We start from the raw sequence: 17,716 nt of genomic DNA on the forward strand, positions 1-17,716 counted from the left end.
CTCCTGACTCCTGACTCCTGACTCCTGACATGGCACTTATCGTGACAGTGCGTAATCAAAGTTCACGGCGTCTCTGAAAGTACTCATGTAGTACCTTGGCCACTTAGAGGCGTATAGATCGATCTTAGCTCCGACTCCTGACTCCTGACTCCTGACTCCTGACTTCTGTTTGAGATGGAACAATGTGTGCACGCCACCCACACCGTCTCCTTGGTGCATGGACTAGCTAGCTGTGTACCCCTCTGTTTAGGCTCTGGGTGCTTCCGTATTACACGACCTATTTATTTTAACATCATCGTCGTGTATATTAGTAATTATATTTTGTTTCGCTATATTTCTGGTCCGTTTTGATATGTGTATATGTATTTGGTTAAATTTGAGTATATTCAGATTACGTCCCGATCGTGTATCGGATTATGTTTCGCATCTAATTATAGTTCGGTCTAAAACGTGGTTTTATATCCGCAATAGTTTCAGTTTTATTTCAGTATGTGTTTTGTCTTATGTATGCCTTTACCTGTACTATTGTTCTCTCCGTTACTGGGCAATTTTTGGCTCAGCCGTATTTTCTTGTTTGTGTCTGTCTTATTTGCTAACAGGTAATTCGGGAAATCGGGGAGATCAGTGATGAGAGTAAAATGAAGCTCAAGAATAAGGACTTGATTTAATTTTCTTTAAGCATTTAATAAATTTGATTTAGAATTTCTTTCAGTATTTTTAACTCTTTTGGTTGCCATGGGATTCTTTTCATTTCATTTAAATGGTTTTTGTTTGGTCTATGATATCTGTAATAGTGACACGTCAGCCTGCTCCGGGTTGGGGTGTTACAACTATAGTTAGTTTCGTGAATCATGGTTCCATAATGGCTGAGTCTGCGAGTAATTACCTTCTTTTTTACTATATTGATTGGTTGAAAATTACTAGAGGTCATATGGATCAACCAAAGAAGCTTCAATTTTTATAAAGTGGTTGTCTAGAGCTCTTAAGCAACAAATAAGGTAGTAATATGTGACATAAAGTGCATGGTTATGAGTAACCATTCCATATATTGGGTTTAGATTATAGGGTTGCTAAGTAGGCTATGTTCATAGGTTGGCGGGTCGAACACGACACGTACGTGCACAAAAGTCGTGCCAAATAGATAACCATAACACGGCATGTGTATTTGTGGTTGACTAACATGACACGTTTACCGCAAAATAAGTTTATTTATTATTATTATTTTTTTGCATGTTAAAATTTTAAAATTACAAAATGCCTGTTTTTAGCAATAATGTTTAAACTATGCCAATTCATTTCGTGTTAGGTTCTTGTCGTGTCACAAGTTAAAACATTTTGTTTTGATAATGCCACTTTTGCCCACCTTTTGGGATTTAAAGTCCTAGAAAATTATTAGCATAGATTTATAAGTAAATTTTAACTCTTCTCTTTTTGAATGTGGTGATTTAGTGTATGTTTATGTCTATCGGGTCTAGCCATAAAACAAAAAAAAGTAGCAAACATAGTTAACCGGAACAGTCATTCAAAGCATGCTACGGTAGCATATAACCTCCTAAATCCGTAAATCACTTTTATAAAGATAAAAAAACAAAAGACTATAATTTTATAATCATGATAGTATCAAAAGAACTACAAAAAGAAAAAAGAAAAAATAAGAAGGGACACATACGTGTTTGTGTGGGCCCAATGTATGATAGCTTGTAGTATTTATCTAGGAGTGATGTTGTTGGCACAAGCAGTGTTGTAAAATCAGCCTAGGTAGCTGATTAATCGGCGCTTAGGTGGTCCTCGAACTGTCAAAATTTTGTTCGTATGAATCTAGCGCTAGTGCTAATGTCTAAATCTTGGTCGTCTGATCGTGATCGGAAGTGAAACGCTATGGAATTTTGATGGTGGATTTGTCTTGTTATCAATAATCTATGACAAAACTATAATTATGCCAAATTTGTTGGGCCAATTCTCATTAAAACCTTATGGACTATTGGGCCGTGTAGGTTGATTTAGGCCGATTTGGACCGATTTGACCCAACTAAACCTGATTTGTACCGTCTAGCGCCTAGAGGGTCTGACTAGCCAATATCGAAAAAAAGGTCCATATTAAGCATTTAAGCATTCAAGGATCACAACATATATTAAGTGGCCTACTCATTTGTAAATGTCCAAAAGTATTCGAGGATTAAGGGGGTGTTTGAGATTTCTTAATTTTACCTCCTTACAACTTATTTTTAGAATAAGTTATAAGTTATAGTATTATAACTTATCAACTTATCCCCTCACATATAAAACAATCCCAAACACCTTTTTAACTTTTCAAAAGGTTATAAATTCTAAAATAAGCAAATCCCAAACACCTACGAGTCTCATGGTGCTTTTGAGACATAAGTATTAAGATCACAAACGTCATTGGAGCATCGACAATAAAAGTTGAGAGTTCGCTTACATTCCTATGTTAAATAGTTCTGGTCATTGTTCTACATCGTTCTAAGAGTGAAAAAGAAAATAAAAAATTTTCTATAACAATAATAATATACAAAGGCAGGAAACCTTACCGGTTAAAAATAAATAGCCAAAATATTCATTATCCTTTATTTTTCTAAATCGACAATCGACGATTCAGTGGCATGATCAATTGAAAGAATGAAACTCAAGACCGTTGTGTACGGTCGCGAAACTTGGAAGAAAATGTGGAGGGTGCCGGTCGAAACCACGTATAACTATTTTCATAAGCGGGGGGGGGGGGGGGGGACCTTAAATTTCCGGAAGAAAACGGGTAAGTTTACACCGTACATAAAAATTTTCGGTCGGAGACCGGGTGAATTTATACCGCTGCGAAAAAAACGAAGGGGGTCGGGGCCACCCTTTGCCCTAACAATGCTTCGCTAATGGTTGTGTATCTTGAGTATAGGCCTACATGACTCGTATAGATCTGAGTTGTGTCAGTTTGTGTTGGCGTAAAGTTTATGTTTCTAGTACCTCGCATAGCTCTATACGAGGCGCATAGGCCTATGCGATTCGTATATGTTTTATGTCGTGTCGAGCTCTATACGAGCTGTTGAAGCCCCATACAAGTCGTATATGGATATACGGATCGTATGAGCCACAAAAAGTTGCCTCTTTGTTTCCCCATACACTTGTTACTTACGTGTGACCAATATAAATTATACAGGCCTATTGTAGACATCATGGAGAGTTATATTTCTATATGACATCCGTGTTTTTTTATTTGGTCTTTCTTTGTTTGTTGTCTTGCGTCAAGAAGTGGACCAACCAAAGGCCAAAACAACCACACTTGTAATTAATGAGTACTGCAACGAGGGCGTCGAACCGTTAAGAAAAACAACTGGTTTAAGCCAATTACGATCTCTAACATATTCAACCGTTACAGATTATTAGCCTCACTAATTATTTAATCATGATACATATGAAAACCATGTACAACCACATGTGCACTATGTACAAACCAATATGTATAAAAACTTGCTAATTTTTTTATATAAATCTAATCGTATAATCTAACTATCTATATAATTGTCTACCATAAAATCCTACGTGTCGCTCTCAGGTTGTTCCCCACATTCTCTAGAACCATCAGATTGTTTGATTTCTAAATGGAGGATTCTCATGCATTCGACCCGAATTCGCGGGTATGGGTCACACCAAACCCGAATAGTCTTTAAATGGGTTATAACATCTCATTTATCTATGAAACTCTTTCATAATCAAATAATAATTTTAGCGGGTCATGGGTCTCACCAAACCCGGATAACTCCTAAACGGGTTATAACATCTCATTTATTTGTGAAATAACCCCTTAATCATCAAAGAATAATTTTCACAGGTTATGGGTCTTACCAAACCCTAGTAGCCCTCAAATGGGTTATAAGATCTCATTTATTGGTAAGCATTTTCATCATTAAACCCTAATTTAATTTGTCTCCTTTTCATGTTCTCTATTGCTGGTCTATCATCTTCATCGCCGGTTAACTTCCGATACTACCCATCATTGTCAACTACATAAACATCCCCTTTTTCACTAGACAAATATTTGTGTTCATGTTTGTTCATTTTAAAAAATCAACATGCTCGTGTCCGTTTATGTTTGTTCGTTAAAAAATTAAAAAACCTACACATCTCAATTGAAAAAACTCAAACGCTAAAAAATATAATAACAAACTAAATATATGAATTAAAGTAAAACAAAACTATGTTAAAAAAATAAAATAAATCATCATAAAATAGCGAAACAATTAAAACAAAAACTTGAATAAACTCCCGTAACACGGGAGGATCAAACTAGTTTACTATAAAACAATTACAATAAAGTGGCAGACAAACGGGCAACAAGCTGCGCCGCAACCCCCTTTTGAATAGCAAAGCCAATCATACTAAAAACGAAGCTTTGGGACTTGGGAGCTGAAGAGGTTCTGTGTACGACACGCTATACCCTACTCAAAAATTCACAGCCTCTAGGGCCAGAAAACCAAATGTATCAAAGGCGAATGGTAGAAAGACATGTCGATTATCTAAACAAGCTTTCTCGTGTTTAACAACTTTGCACGATTCAGCCTTCAACGCAGCCTGACCCACAACAAACTCACGGTCCCTGAGCCTAACAAGAGGAGACACTCTTGTAAGATCCACACAGGCGTGTTTCCCCCTGCCCACCCGAACACAAGAATATCAGCTGGTCGTAAAGTAGACCTCCCTTCAAGAGGATCCGTAAGAAAGTTAACATGGGTCTCCTTTTTAGCAGAAATCCCTGCCCATTTAAGAACATCACACAGAACATCCCTAATAAATCATGTCTGTATTTAAAGTCAGGCAATTCTTTGCAATGCACCGCATGGTCACAAAAAGAATCCAAACAGACCTTGCGACAAATTGGGCAAGGCTCATCAGTCGGGAACATAGAGATTATTAACCGATACTTAAGGATAACCCGATACTCCAAACCCGACATACGTTGGCCTAATCCTTCAATGGGGATGGCCGTTAGAAAATCCTGAGTCCAAAGGCATTCAAACACCGCCTTTTAGCGAGGGGATAGATCAAACTTCACTTCTACACTCTTGACGATTCCACTATATAAGGCACTCGCAACAACATGTTGGGCTTTAGGGGGGGTGTCCTTATTAGAGAACCCGCTAAGATCAAAATCTGGAAATAAAATACATAAACGATCCATCGCACACCCATAATCAGAGTCCAACACATAAATATCACAACCCCAAAGAATATGATCTTACAAACACCAAGATTGTGTTCTCAACGCCACAAAAGCACCACTTGTAAACACCCCTTGCTAATTGTTATATATATAATAATTGTGTGTATGTTATTCCTTCCTAAAATGATCGGCAATGAACAACATGAACAAAAAACTACAGTAATTTTTATTTGCTTTTTCTATTCTAGAAAGATGTGCTCTTTTTTGTGGACGTACAAAAGCAAAGAACCAATAAGTTTTTATTTTCTTTTGTTTTTTTCTTAAATTTTAAAAGATGTGCGTTTTTCTCATGAGAAAAAGAACAAAAATAAAAAAACCTACACTACATGCTATTATTGCATGTTTCGCAAATTTACATCACAATTTCTTTTAACAAATTTACAAATTAAAATATGAAAATATCTCGAATTTTTTATGAATATAGTTCCAACTTCTTTCACAGTTTGTTTCTTCCAAAACAAAGCCAAATATCCTGATGATGTCAAATAAAAGATACAAAAATTTTGTGTTTTAATAACTTTTTTTTCTCAACGTACTATTTTTTATTTTTATTTTTTTGATAAACGAGGATGACAGGAGAAACCTTTTGGTTTTTTTGTTTTGTTTTTGATTTATGATTTTCTTATTATTTTTTATCAAATTATTAAAGTTTCTTTGTCACAAATTATTCTCATCTTTTCATTTTTGTCCTTATTTATAGAATATCTTGACTCATAAAAGTATGTATGAAATTTTCCGTATTATTAACATAACAAATTTTCTTAGTTTTATTTACTTAACATTTTTGATTAATGGTAGATAAGTACATGTGAAACAAGAAGGTTAAATATTTGGAATATCGAAAAGCGATATATTATTATGGGAAAATTCTTAAAATAAGCGTTTATGAAAACGTTTTTCATGTTTTAGGAGCCATCTGCCAGAAATTCCCAAAATAGGTATTAAAATCTAGTCGTGATGAGTAGTTTATATAACCAATTAAAATTTGACACGTGTCTTTAAACTAACCGTAACTGGACGATTTACTAAACATTTACTCGTCACGACTAAATAAGTTTTATGCCTCGTAATCAACGTCCACGAGTAATTCATAAGCTCTATAGTCGCGACGAGTAGATTGTAAGGTTAAATTAATCGCGGCGAGTTAACTACTAATAAACTACTCGTGTGGGGAATGTAAACCAGGTAAACTAGTCGTCGCGACTAAATGACTTCTGAATTACTCGTGGGTGTTGATTAATGAAACTTATTTAGTCGTGACGAGCAAATGATTAGTGAACCTACTCGTGATGGTTAGTTTAAGGGCACGTGGAAAGTTTTAACTGGTTCTACAAACTACTCGTGTGTAATCATAAACTAATCGTCACGACTAGTTTATAATACCCATTTTGGGAATTTCTTACAAATGGCACCAAAAACCTGAAAAACGTTTTCATAAACGCTTATTTTAAGAATTTTCCCTATTATTATTATTATTATTATTATTATTATTATTATTATTATTATTATTATGTTACCAAGTCAATCTCAATCAATCAATTATATCTCTCACCTCTCTTTTCTATATATTGAAAGGGTTGTAAATTACCCAAATTTTAAGTACAGAGTGTAGAAAAACCAAAAAGATGGCATTGCAACATTGTGAGCTATCTAAAGATGAGTTACTTGATTCTCAAGCTCAAATTTGGAACCATATTTTCAGCTTTATAAAATCCATGTCACTTAATTGTGCAATTCAGTTAGAAATATCTGATATCATTAATCGTCACGATCCACCAATGTTACTTTCTGAGTTAGTTGAAGCTCTCCCCATAAACCAGGATAGAACTCCTTTTGTTTATCGGCTTATGCGCATCCTTGTACACTCTGGTTTCTTTGTGAAACAAAGCGTATCAACCACACCCGAAAACAATAATGAGGAAGGCGGGGAAGGCTATTTGCTAGCTCCTACATCTCGTTTGCTTCTAAAGGAAGAGCCATTAAGCCTTAGGCCCTTTTTGCTATTAGTGACGGATCCATTACTCATGGATACATGGCAACACATGAGCACATGGTTCCAAAACGATGATGCCACCGCGTTTCTCAAAACACATGGGAGAACGTTTTGGGATCTTGCAGGCCAAGATCCGACGTTTAATCAGTTCTTTAATGAAGCAATGGCTAGCGATTCAAGGATTGTTACAAGTGTCATTTTGAAACATTGTGGGATGTTTTTGATGGGTTAGATTCCATTGTCGATGTTGGAGGTGGTACTGGGACTATTGTCGACGCTATTGCCAATGCTTATCCCAATATTAGATGCATCAATTTTGATCTTCCTCATGTAATTGATGGTTTGGTTGGAAGTAAGAATATAAGTTATGTTGGTGGAGACATGTTTAAAGCCATTCCTAAAGCTAACGCAGTTTTGCTTAAGGTATTCTCAATATACATCCGTTACCTATTTTGATTGATTCATTCAACTTATTTCAAATAATTTTTTAGCATAACGTTTTGGTATTTGTTTATTTATTTATTTTGCAACTTTTACGCTGATTTATGTTTTCTTAATTTTATATAAAAAAAAAAACTTAGTGGATTCTAGACGATTGGAACGATGAAGAATGTATGAAGATCCTGAAGAAATGTAAAGAAGCGATTCCAAGTAAAGAAAATGGAGGGAAAATAATTATCATAGACATGGTCGTGCAGGATCATAAAGAAGAGAATAAATTATTTGAGACTCAACTTCTCTATGATCTGCATATGATGGCTTGTTTGACAGGAAGGGAGAGAAGCGAAAAAGACTGGGCAAAACTCTTTCTTGATAGCGGCTTTACAAATTACAAAATAACTCTGATTTTAGGGTTGAAATCTCTTATTGAAGTTTATCCCTAGATGAGCTAGATTGCTTTCTATGTAACATAATTGTTTGTGTGGTTGTGTTGTATTAATGTTGTCCTTTTCCATCATGTTTCATCTTGCAATAATTGAACTCATTGTGTTGCTAAAGGGCGTGCAAGGTGTGCGTGTGTACCAGACTTCAAGACTTATAGTATATATGAATAAATATTATTAACGGTGAGACATGAAGCCAAATGGTTAGCACTTAGCACAATTGGGCACTTGATATAATATTTTTCACTTCGCGTAACCAATTAGAAGTTCTTAATATAACCATTATTTTTAAAAGACTAATAAAATCTATTATTATTTCATAGCTTATTATAAAAATGATGACTAAACTAAGAGAAAAGAATAGATGCCAGTATAGACATAAAACGAGTAGTATAGAAATATACGAGTAGTATATGACTTAAGGGTCAAGCTGTTCCCCAAAGGGAAACAAAAGTAAGAAGAATGAGAAGAATTTGTAACCACACAAAAAAACCCTTAAAAAATCAGGAAAAAAAATCATAACTCATAATTTAATAAAATACGAAAAAAGTAAAAACACAAAACTGTTTCCACCTTCTTTCTCGTTCTCATAAAAAAAACACAATGGTAAGTGAAAAAAGTCGTCGTGTCTTTTTGTTTATCGTTGTGTTTTGTGTTTATTTTCGTCATTGATTGTGTTTTTTCCTTGACATTGTTTCTTTTTTTCTTTATATTGTGTTATATTATCAACATTGTGCTATATTTTGTTCGGCATTGTGCTATATTTTGCAATTTTATTGTGTTTTTTTTAGTTATAATTGTGTCTTTTGTTTATTTTCGTCATTGTGTCTTTGATCTCGGCATTGTGTCTTTTTGTCAGATTTTTTTTTTTAATTTTTTAATTATTTTTTTGGAACGGGAATGATGGCGGAAACATTTTAGTTTTTTAATTTTTTTTTGTTTTTTATTTATATTATGAGTTATGAATTTTTATTATTTTTTGAATTTATTTTTAAGGAGTTTTTTTGTGTGATCACAAATCCTTCTAACACTTTTCATTTTTGTCTCCATTTGTGTCTTAACTTTACCCTATTACTTAAACCAATTAGAAGTTTTAGTATAACGGTTATTTTTAATAGACTATTAATGGTATGTTTCGTAATGCGTTTTTTTAATAAAATCTTTTTTCAAATCTTACTTTATTAAAAAAATGAAGACTAAACTGAGAAAAGAAAAAAAGAAAAAGATGAGGATACAAGCTGTATAGACTTAAGACGAGTAGTATAGAAATATACAAGTAGTATATGAGTTATACGACTTAAACCAACTACCTAAACGACTTGTATAGGCTATACTACTTATATAAAGGATGTATGAGTACTATAAAGCCATATGACACTATACTACTCGTATAAACATTAAATCGTATAGAGTCATACGACTCGACTACGATTATGGTCAAACATGTGTTCTGAAAAGTTGGTACGATGTCAGCATATGGAAAACCTATGCAACCCGCATTAGCTATACATGTAGTATAAAGGGTGTCTCAAAAATTGAAGTGGGCGTCTTAATGTCTTATTAGCAGCTCCATTAGAATAAGGGCCAAACAACGGACATGCAAATACCTCCCCTTAAACATTTGGTTGTCAAACTTAGTCTTTAAAATTGTCATGGTAGTATCATTAGAGGAAGCGTTATCGCCTTATCGGTAGTGATAGTTAGCACGTCTTAAAATTGATGATTCTTTTGTGTAACAGCAGATTGTCATCAATATAAAAAAAAGAGTAATAGTAAATATACTTTATTTTTAAAAGTTAAATACAAAAAAAAAGAGTAATAATAAATTGAATAGTAAAAATATGAGGGAGAAGAAATCCCCTATTTAATATATACAAGCTTAATAATTACATTAATTTTTATTTGATGTATATTTATACAGAATTTGTAGTATATATACACAGTTCTTGTATGTAAAAGTTATAATATGAGTACACTTAAAATTAATCGCCTGATGAATTCATCGTAAATTGTTATGGCATAGAAGTTACTTTTAGGAAAATACAAGTAACTGATTTGGATATTGAATTGTCGGTATTGAGAAATATGTGAGTTTATATGACACAAATATTTTAACGGATGAAAACATCAACTTTTAGAAAAAAACGTATTAACTTTTACATTGTATAGAAAGTTCAAATTAGCTTCCTTACTATGTGTGAGAAGAATTTACATGCTGATTTAGAGGTTATAGTTTTATCATTTATCGTACAAGAAACGAATCACATAAATATCAGACAGATAATCAAACTCCTCATGTGATCGATGTAAGCTAGTTTTGTGGTTTGAATAGGGTTTGGCGCTACCTCTTTATGAAGTGATAACTTGTATAGTTTGTAGTTTTTAAAACGAAGAGAAACTTAATAAGCCTAACTTGTGTTATACGTGTATTTTCTCTATATTGTACATATAGGGTTTAGACTTGGCGATTAAAGTGTTAAGGCCATCTGAAATGAATTTAATCATGTCTCACGTTGACTGTTAATTACTTCAATAGTTTAATACTAGGTTACTTGCCCGTGTAGCACACGGGTTAGAATAAGTAATTTTTTTTTTCAATAATAACATAATGTGAAATACAAAAAAAATGTATCACATATATAAAGATATATTATACGATAAAATAATTACACATTACGTAATTTGGAAATAAAAAGTTGTTAGTAAATTCATAAATCCCATAAATAATTTATTTGTTATTTTCCATATCAAAACTTAGTTGTGAACGACTACTTTTTTAAACCAACTCGTGGACCAAAACTCATTCTAATCTTAAATTATTTTGACATTAACAATGTTTGATACTTTAACCGGTTAAACCGTTTCGTATTGGTTATTTATAAAAATCTAATATTAATAACTAATGCAATATATTTTATATTAAACAAATTAACATATTTATGATGGTATTAATTCTTTTAAATTAGGATGAAATTATTAAAAATTGAAAATGAAATATTAAAAAGAGAAATGCAATTAATATGAGAGGTAGAAAGGAAAATTTTGTAAGAATCAACATAGTGATGACATGTGACATTAGAAAGCTTTATTTATTAAATAGTATAGATAAAACTACTTACTAAATTCAAACAATTATGATAAATAAAGCTCACGTTTATTAATAACTAGGATTTAGAACCCTATGCTTCGTGGTGAGACTATTAAACTAAACAAAAGAAACATTGTAAAACATTAAAGACAAAATGGCAAAACAGGTCATTTATGTTTTCATGGCTTTTCAATAGTCGTCCTTTGAAAAACTTAATGACTGAAATCATATTTTGTGTTTCCAAAATGTTTCACATTACGACCTTTTCCACTAACCCAGTTAAAGGCACGATATCAAACGTCGAAAGACAGATATAAATAGATGTGATGATGAGATATTTTTAAATCATGAAAAAAGTTGCGAATATTGTAAAGACGAACTGAAGAAACACTAACCGGACCCCGGACAGATTACTGGTAACCTGGGGGTTGGATAGCTGTTTCCCACGAGGGGTTAGACCCTTGGAAGATGGTTCTTCTGATAACCTGCAAAACAGACACCGTGAGCTCGTCACTGAGAAGGGGGGGGTTCCTCCTTGTGACCACCCTCCGGCGTGAGAATCAGACTAGATTGCTCTTTAAATATAAAAGTATATTAAGAGATTGCTAGAGCAGATATCAGGTATATTCTGATGATAATATGATAATGTAACGTTATTGGATAATACCAGATAATAATCAGATGGTCATACCATTTGGGGTATTTATAGCCGAAGGTAGGTTTCCAAGGAGGTATGGCCGGCTGCAACAGTGTTCCTGTTCATCAATAGTAGCCTACGCACGTGCCCTGCTGGTAGTTGGTGGGTAGGCAGTGGCTGATAGTGACCAGGCCTGCTGCACACTATTCCCTTTCTACCAACTGCCGGCTACGCACGTGGTATGACAGTAGTTGGTGAGTAGGCAGCGGCTAATAGTGATACAGTACAGGAGCATGCTGCTCGCCATACTGTATCAGTGAGCTGTCGTATCTCTGATCAGATCTTTCGCCCATACCTCGTCAGGTACAGTAAAAGATCCTTCAGTATACGGACTGGCTTGGCGGGAGTATTCCCCCTCCCGCCTCTGTGCGGGATTGCTCCCGGCTTGGCTCATTCCTTCAGGTGACACTGAAGGATCGAGAGCTAAGTGCCTTGTGCGTGTAGCCATGCTGCGCGGGTGGCCTTCCCTAATGGCTTGTATCCGAGGCTGCGGGAACAGGCGGAGTCCACCATTGGGAGGCATTTCCTGCGGGACCAGCTTGCGTACTGCGCGTAAGGACGTCACGTCTCTAAGCATGGTTGGTCCTGCGGATGCAGTTGGTCTCTGCGCAGACGTCCCTGTTTAAGGTGAGTCTTGCGGGTCCAACTGGGCTCTGCTGGGACCTACCTCTTCAAGTCCCCCCAGTCCAATGTTCTTCTCATGCGTGTTTAATAAAGTGAGGTGAACTTTTGGACTTAAGCAAAGGGTTTTGAAAAGGGTTTTGTAAGGTTTTCCATGGGGATTCTTTCCACGGAAGTCCTTGTCACTTGCAGAAATGCCCGAGTTTCCTGCTTGATCTTTGGGTATGATGCGGGTAGGTCTGTAACCTCCTCGCAAGTCAGGAGCATTGAGTTCCAGTTGTATGGATTTTCCATGAGGTTTTGGTAGGTTTGAACATAGTGATCAATTATGTTTAGACCACCAATTCCGTCCTGGAGCTTCAAACAACGTAGTTCTCGACGTTCCTGCTATGCGGGGATGTTATTTCCGTTTCCGCAAGCATTGCCCAGAAGATCCTTCTTGGTTTCAATTCCCAGCGGAGCGCTAGGTATGTGAAGGGTTTTGCCTTAACACTGTACCTGCGCTCGTCTTACGGTTACTTTACTTCCAAGGTATTCCTGGCGTCAATTCCCTGCGGGTGCTAGGTATGTGAAGGGTTTCGCCTTAACACTGTACCCGCATCCGTCTTACGGTTACTTGTTTGCCAAGGTTCTTGGCTTCAATTCCCTGCGGGTGCTAGATATGTGAAGGGTTTCGCCTTAACACTGTACCCGCATCCGTCTTACGGTTACTTGTTTGCCAAGGTTTTCTTGGCTTCAATTCCCTGCGGGTGCTATGTATGTGAAGGGTTTCGCCTTTACACTGTACCCGCATCCGTCTTACGGTTACTTGTTTGCCAAGGGGTAAGGGGTATTTTCCCGCTTATTATTTTTTAATATTTTCGAATTTTGAATTTTGAAATTCAAAAGGTTGGTAAGAATAATCCAAACATCTGAAACGTCGTGCGACAGTTTCTTCTGACTGTGTCAGGACGTGCAGGAAGTTATGGTGACGTGACAGAACATGGTCATTCCAGTCGCTTTTTCAGGCGCTGTGGGCGTGATTTTTCGGGCGCGTGGCCGCGAAATTACTGGCACACGTCCTTTCAACAGCTGTTGCCAGCTTGCTTTTTGCCACGTGTCATAGTTTCATTGCACCATCGACTTCTCTCTCCTCCGCATTAAATTCACCGCATTAATTGCGATTACTATATAAAGGGGAAGAGGGTTATTTGCAATTCACACTTTCACCTTTCTTCTTCTTCTTCTTAGTGATTTCCGGCAAATACTCCCCTTTTTCAGGCAAGCATTTTCCCGAAATCACATCTCTTTCTGCAAAAATGTCTTCTCATGATGCTGAAGCTGTAGCCGACGATAGGAGTACTGCTGGCGAGTGCCAGTGTGCTCTACCTATCGATCAGTACCAGTACATCGTCAGGAAGTTCATGCTCGAGTCTCTCGAGCCTGAGTTTCCTGAATCTCACCAGACTGTGTACGATGCCCCCAGTGGCAAGATCGGGGTATATGCTGCATTCTTTGTTTATGGGAACCTTAGGTTCCCATTGACAAAGTTCATGTACCGTGTCCTGGAAAGGCACGGGGTGCACCTGACCGAGGTGCATCCGATGGCGATTGCCAAGGTTCGGCACTTCGAGTGGGTATGCCGGATTCTGGGTATTGAGCCTTACGTGGACCGCCTGATGACCTTCTATACTTGGAGGTGCGTCCAGGGGTGGTACACGTTGACAACCCGGATTAAGGGTTTAAAGATCTGCGTGACCGAGCGCAGTCTCCGGTCGTGGAAGCGGGAATTCTTCTACATCTCTGCCCGCGCCATCCCCATTGCTATGAAGTTCAAGAAGGGTCAGGCGCTTCCGAGCCTTCACGCTTCCAGCTACCAGGAGGCGGAATGGTTCGCGAAGATATCCCGGGTCCAATCTCCGGTTTACCGGTTTGCGGAGTCCGGGATGGTGCTGCTGGGGATGAGCCGGGTATGGAAGGATGCGTCTCGGTTTCCTATCCTTCTCGAATACGGTTTGAACTCTATTCCTTATGGTATGTCTTGTCTTTCTTGCTGATATTAGTTTATTTTCTAACTGTTTCTTTTCTTTCAGAGGGGAATAATTTGGAGTTGCTCCTGTTCCCGCGGGAAGCTGACAGTCCCGTGCGGGTGGGCACTCGTGCTCTGGACGACAATGAGTTGCCCATCCTGGAGCAAACGGCGGATAGGTTTGTGGAGGTCTATCCGCCGGGCCAAGAGATCCTGAGCCACCGGCGGCCAGGTAAGGAGATATTCTATCCTGAACCTCTCAATGCTGTACCCGCTGTTGGAAATCCTTACATCCTGTCTTCCTCTGAGGAATCCGCAGATGGTCCTCCCCTTGTGCGGAAGAAGAAGGCTGTTGCCGGTGTGAAGGGGAAGGAGAAGGCCTCAACAGCTGATCCGGTGGTTCTATCTGACTCGGGGTCAGATAGTGAAGAGGTGGCGGGGAAGCCCGGTGGTGAGAAGACCACTGCTCCGGAGGCTACGACCGTTACCTCCGGAGAATCAACGAAGACGACGGTGGCCGGTACCAAGAGGCCGGCTCCATCGGGTTCCTCCCCGCCCGTCCGTACGTTCAGGGTCAAGAAAACCCGTAAGTATAATCAAAATGCCTTCGTAGATGTCACTTTATAATTTTATCTAACACTTTCTTCTTTATCCAGGCGTGGATGTTGACGCATTCCGGGGTGAACCGCAGGGGAGTATCTCCCCGCCAATGACGGTAGGCTCGGTCAGCCTTCCTGAGGCGTCGACCCAGGCGCCTGCGCCTGCATCCGCTGGTCCAGTTGCTCGTTCCTTCGAGCCGACTGTTCCGGCCGAGATGACGTCACCGCCGGCCGTGAGTGCGATTTTTACAGCATCCTTCACTGAGCCGGCGGTTACTGCTGCTGCTAAGGAGGCGGCGACCGCGGCGGCGACAACGGCGACCACGGCGGCTGCCACCATGCCCGCGCCATCGGTACCGACAGCCGGACCATCAGGTACGCGCAGGGCTTCCCGCCGATCTTTGCCACCTTCCCATCTGCCTGACCTGTTGGATGGATTTCCTTTAGGTTCAGGTGATGGGTTTGGCGGATATCGGCCTGTCATTGACCCTACAGGTGCGTAGGGTTCTTCTTTTTCCTTGTATTTTTTTATCATCTTTTCCTTACTGTCTTTGTTTCTTTTGCAGTGTCGGATTCCAATGAAGTGTATGTTCCACGATGGAACATACGCCGAGGAACAACCCTTCGTACCCCTGTGGAGTGCGTGGACTGGGCTCGCCACGCTGCTCCACATGGTGCGTTGGGGGAAGCCATGGCTAGCTACCAGGAGGGTAGGCTAACCAATGAGCTTCGGGTTCTCCAGGCCCGGATGCAGCCACGCGTCGAGCTGCTTTGTCGTGAAAACGACAAGTTGAAAGCAGCTCGCGCCAAAGACGTATCTGAAGCGCGTGCTCTCCGGGAGGAGAACCAACAGCTGGTGGCAGCTGCCGCCGCCAAGGAGAAGGCCTTCAAGGCCCTCGAGGTTGAAGTCCAGGCGCGACTCGAGGCCCGTTCCAAGGCTGCCCAAGCTGTGAATGAACAACTTCGGCTGGCCAAGGACACTGCGCGAAACGCAACCGAGAGGGCTGCCCAGGCTGAAGCCGTTGCTGAGCCTTTGCGTTTGGAGAATGAAGAGCTGAAAGGCAAATTAGAGGCTCTCCAACGCGCTCATGATGCCTTGGCAATGGAGGATGCCAAGAAACTCCAGGAAATCCTGGACCAGAGGGGGGTGCTTGACCAGACCGAGCGGAAGCTTAAGGGCGTCGAAGAGGCTGCCGCTAAGGAAGTTTTACTTGCCAACCTTAACAAGAGCGAAGCCGAACGCGCCCATACCGAAGCTCAAGCTGCCCTCCAATGGCTTCTTCGAGAAGCGTTGCCTCAGGTATGTTTAGCTTTATCCTCACGCATTTCTTTTGTAAGAAATGGTTCTAATACTTGTATTTTTTTTTTGTAGGTTGTGCGTCGGGTCTTTTCAGAGACCTCTTACGATGATGCAATGACCGCAGCCCTCAACGCTTCTCATGAGGATGGGGAAAAGGCCGGCTTCATGCTTGGTCTAGGGTTTGTTGAGAAAGGCGTCCCGCCTTCCAACTTCCCTTTGTTCGATGTGGATACCGAAGCCATTTATGACCAAGCATTGAACCAATACGCCGCCTTCCCGCATCCAGTGGTGGAGAAGGTGGACGAAGTAGCTACTGCTGATGATGGGTTAGCTGTCCTCAAAGCGTTCCTCGAACCACCCCGTTCTTCTGACGGAGCGGGTCCAAGTGGAAGCGGCCCTGAAGCTTGATCTTGAAGATCCCTTCCCATTGCTGACTTGTATAGTTTTATTCTTTTAGGCGGGTAGTTACCCAGCCATTCTTGTAATATATTGTTGTGAAATATTAATCTTTTTGCTAAGATTTGTTATTTCCTTCATTGGGTTCCTTGCTTTATAAACTTATGACTTGCATACTTAGTTTAAATTAGCAAGTTTCCAAGTGTTTAGAATAAGAACCTTTGAACGTGGTTGATGATGGGTTAAAGTTTCGCCTCCTCCTTCGTGATTGTGCGGGTAGAACCGTCACTTGCACTTGGTAGGATGGCTAAACTTTAACCTTTATCTGACCTGCGTGTAGGTTTTCCTCACCTTTTGAGGATAAGTTAACCTTTGAACGTGGTTGATAATAGGTGTGAAGTTTTGCTTCCTCTTTCGTGATTGTGCGGGTGTAACCGTCACTTGCACTTAGTAGGATGGCAAAACTTTACCCTTATCTGACCTGCGTGTAGGTTTTCCTCATCCTTTTTAGAATTTCTGTTTTGAACCGTTCGACGCGCAATTGTCAACAGGTTAGTGCAGTTTCCTTTAATGATTCGTGCGGATAAACCGGCACTTTCATTTAATGGGATAATTGAACTTCCCTTCAACTGACATGCGTGAAGGTTTGCAACGTTATTGGGTTCGTGCGGGTAGGACCGCCTTCCCACGCAACGACTTCACGTAATGTGAATGCCGTCACCAGTGTTACATAGTTTAACCGTTCGACGCGCGGTTGTTGATAGGTTTTTATTCAGTTTCCTTTAATGATTCATGCGGATAAACCGGCACTTTCATTTTTGGGTGCTGAACTTTTTTTCCCCTTCAACTGACCTGCGTGAAGGTTTGCCACGTTATTGGGTTCGTGCGGGTAAGACCGCCTTC

General features: G+C 39.2%; 1 pseudogene across 1 annotated transcript; it reads left to right on the plus strand.

The window, feature by feature from the left end:
• Positions 1-6,785: 6,785 nt before the first annotated feature.
• LOC143602611 (trans-resveratrol di-O-methyltransferase-like) lies at positions 6,786-8,210 on the plus strand (annotated as a pseudogene). Its single transcript, XR_013147883.1, has 2 exons — positions 6,786-7,643; positions 7,802-8,210. The product of XR_013147883.1 is annotated as a trans-resveratrol di-O-methyltransferase-like (transcript).
• Positions 8,211-17,716: the final 9,506 nt, after the last annotated feature.

Source organism: Bidens hawaiensis, unplaced genomic scaffold (assembly GCF_021521415.1).
Source record: "Bidens hawaiensis isolate Kalapana, Puna unplaced genomic scaffold, B.hawaiensis_p1.1 tig00059197_1, whole genome shotgun sequence".
NCBI classification, from domain to species: Eukaryota; Viridiplantae; Streptophyta; class Magnoliopsida; order Asterales; family Asteraceae; genus Bidens; species Bidens hawaiensis.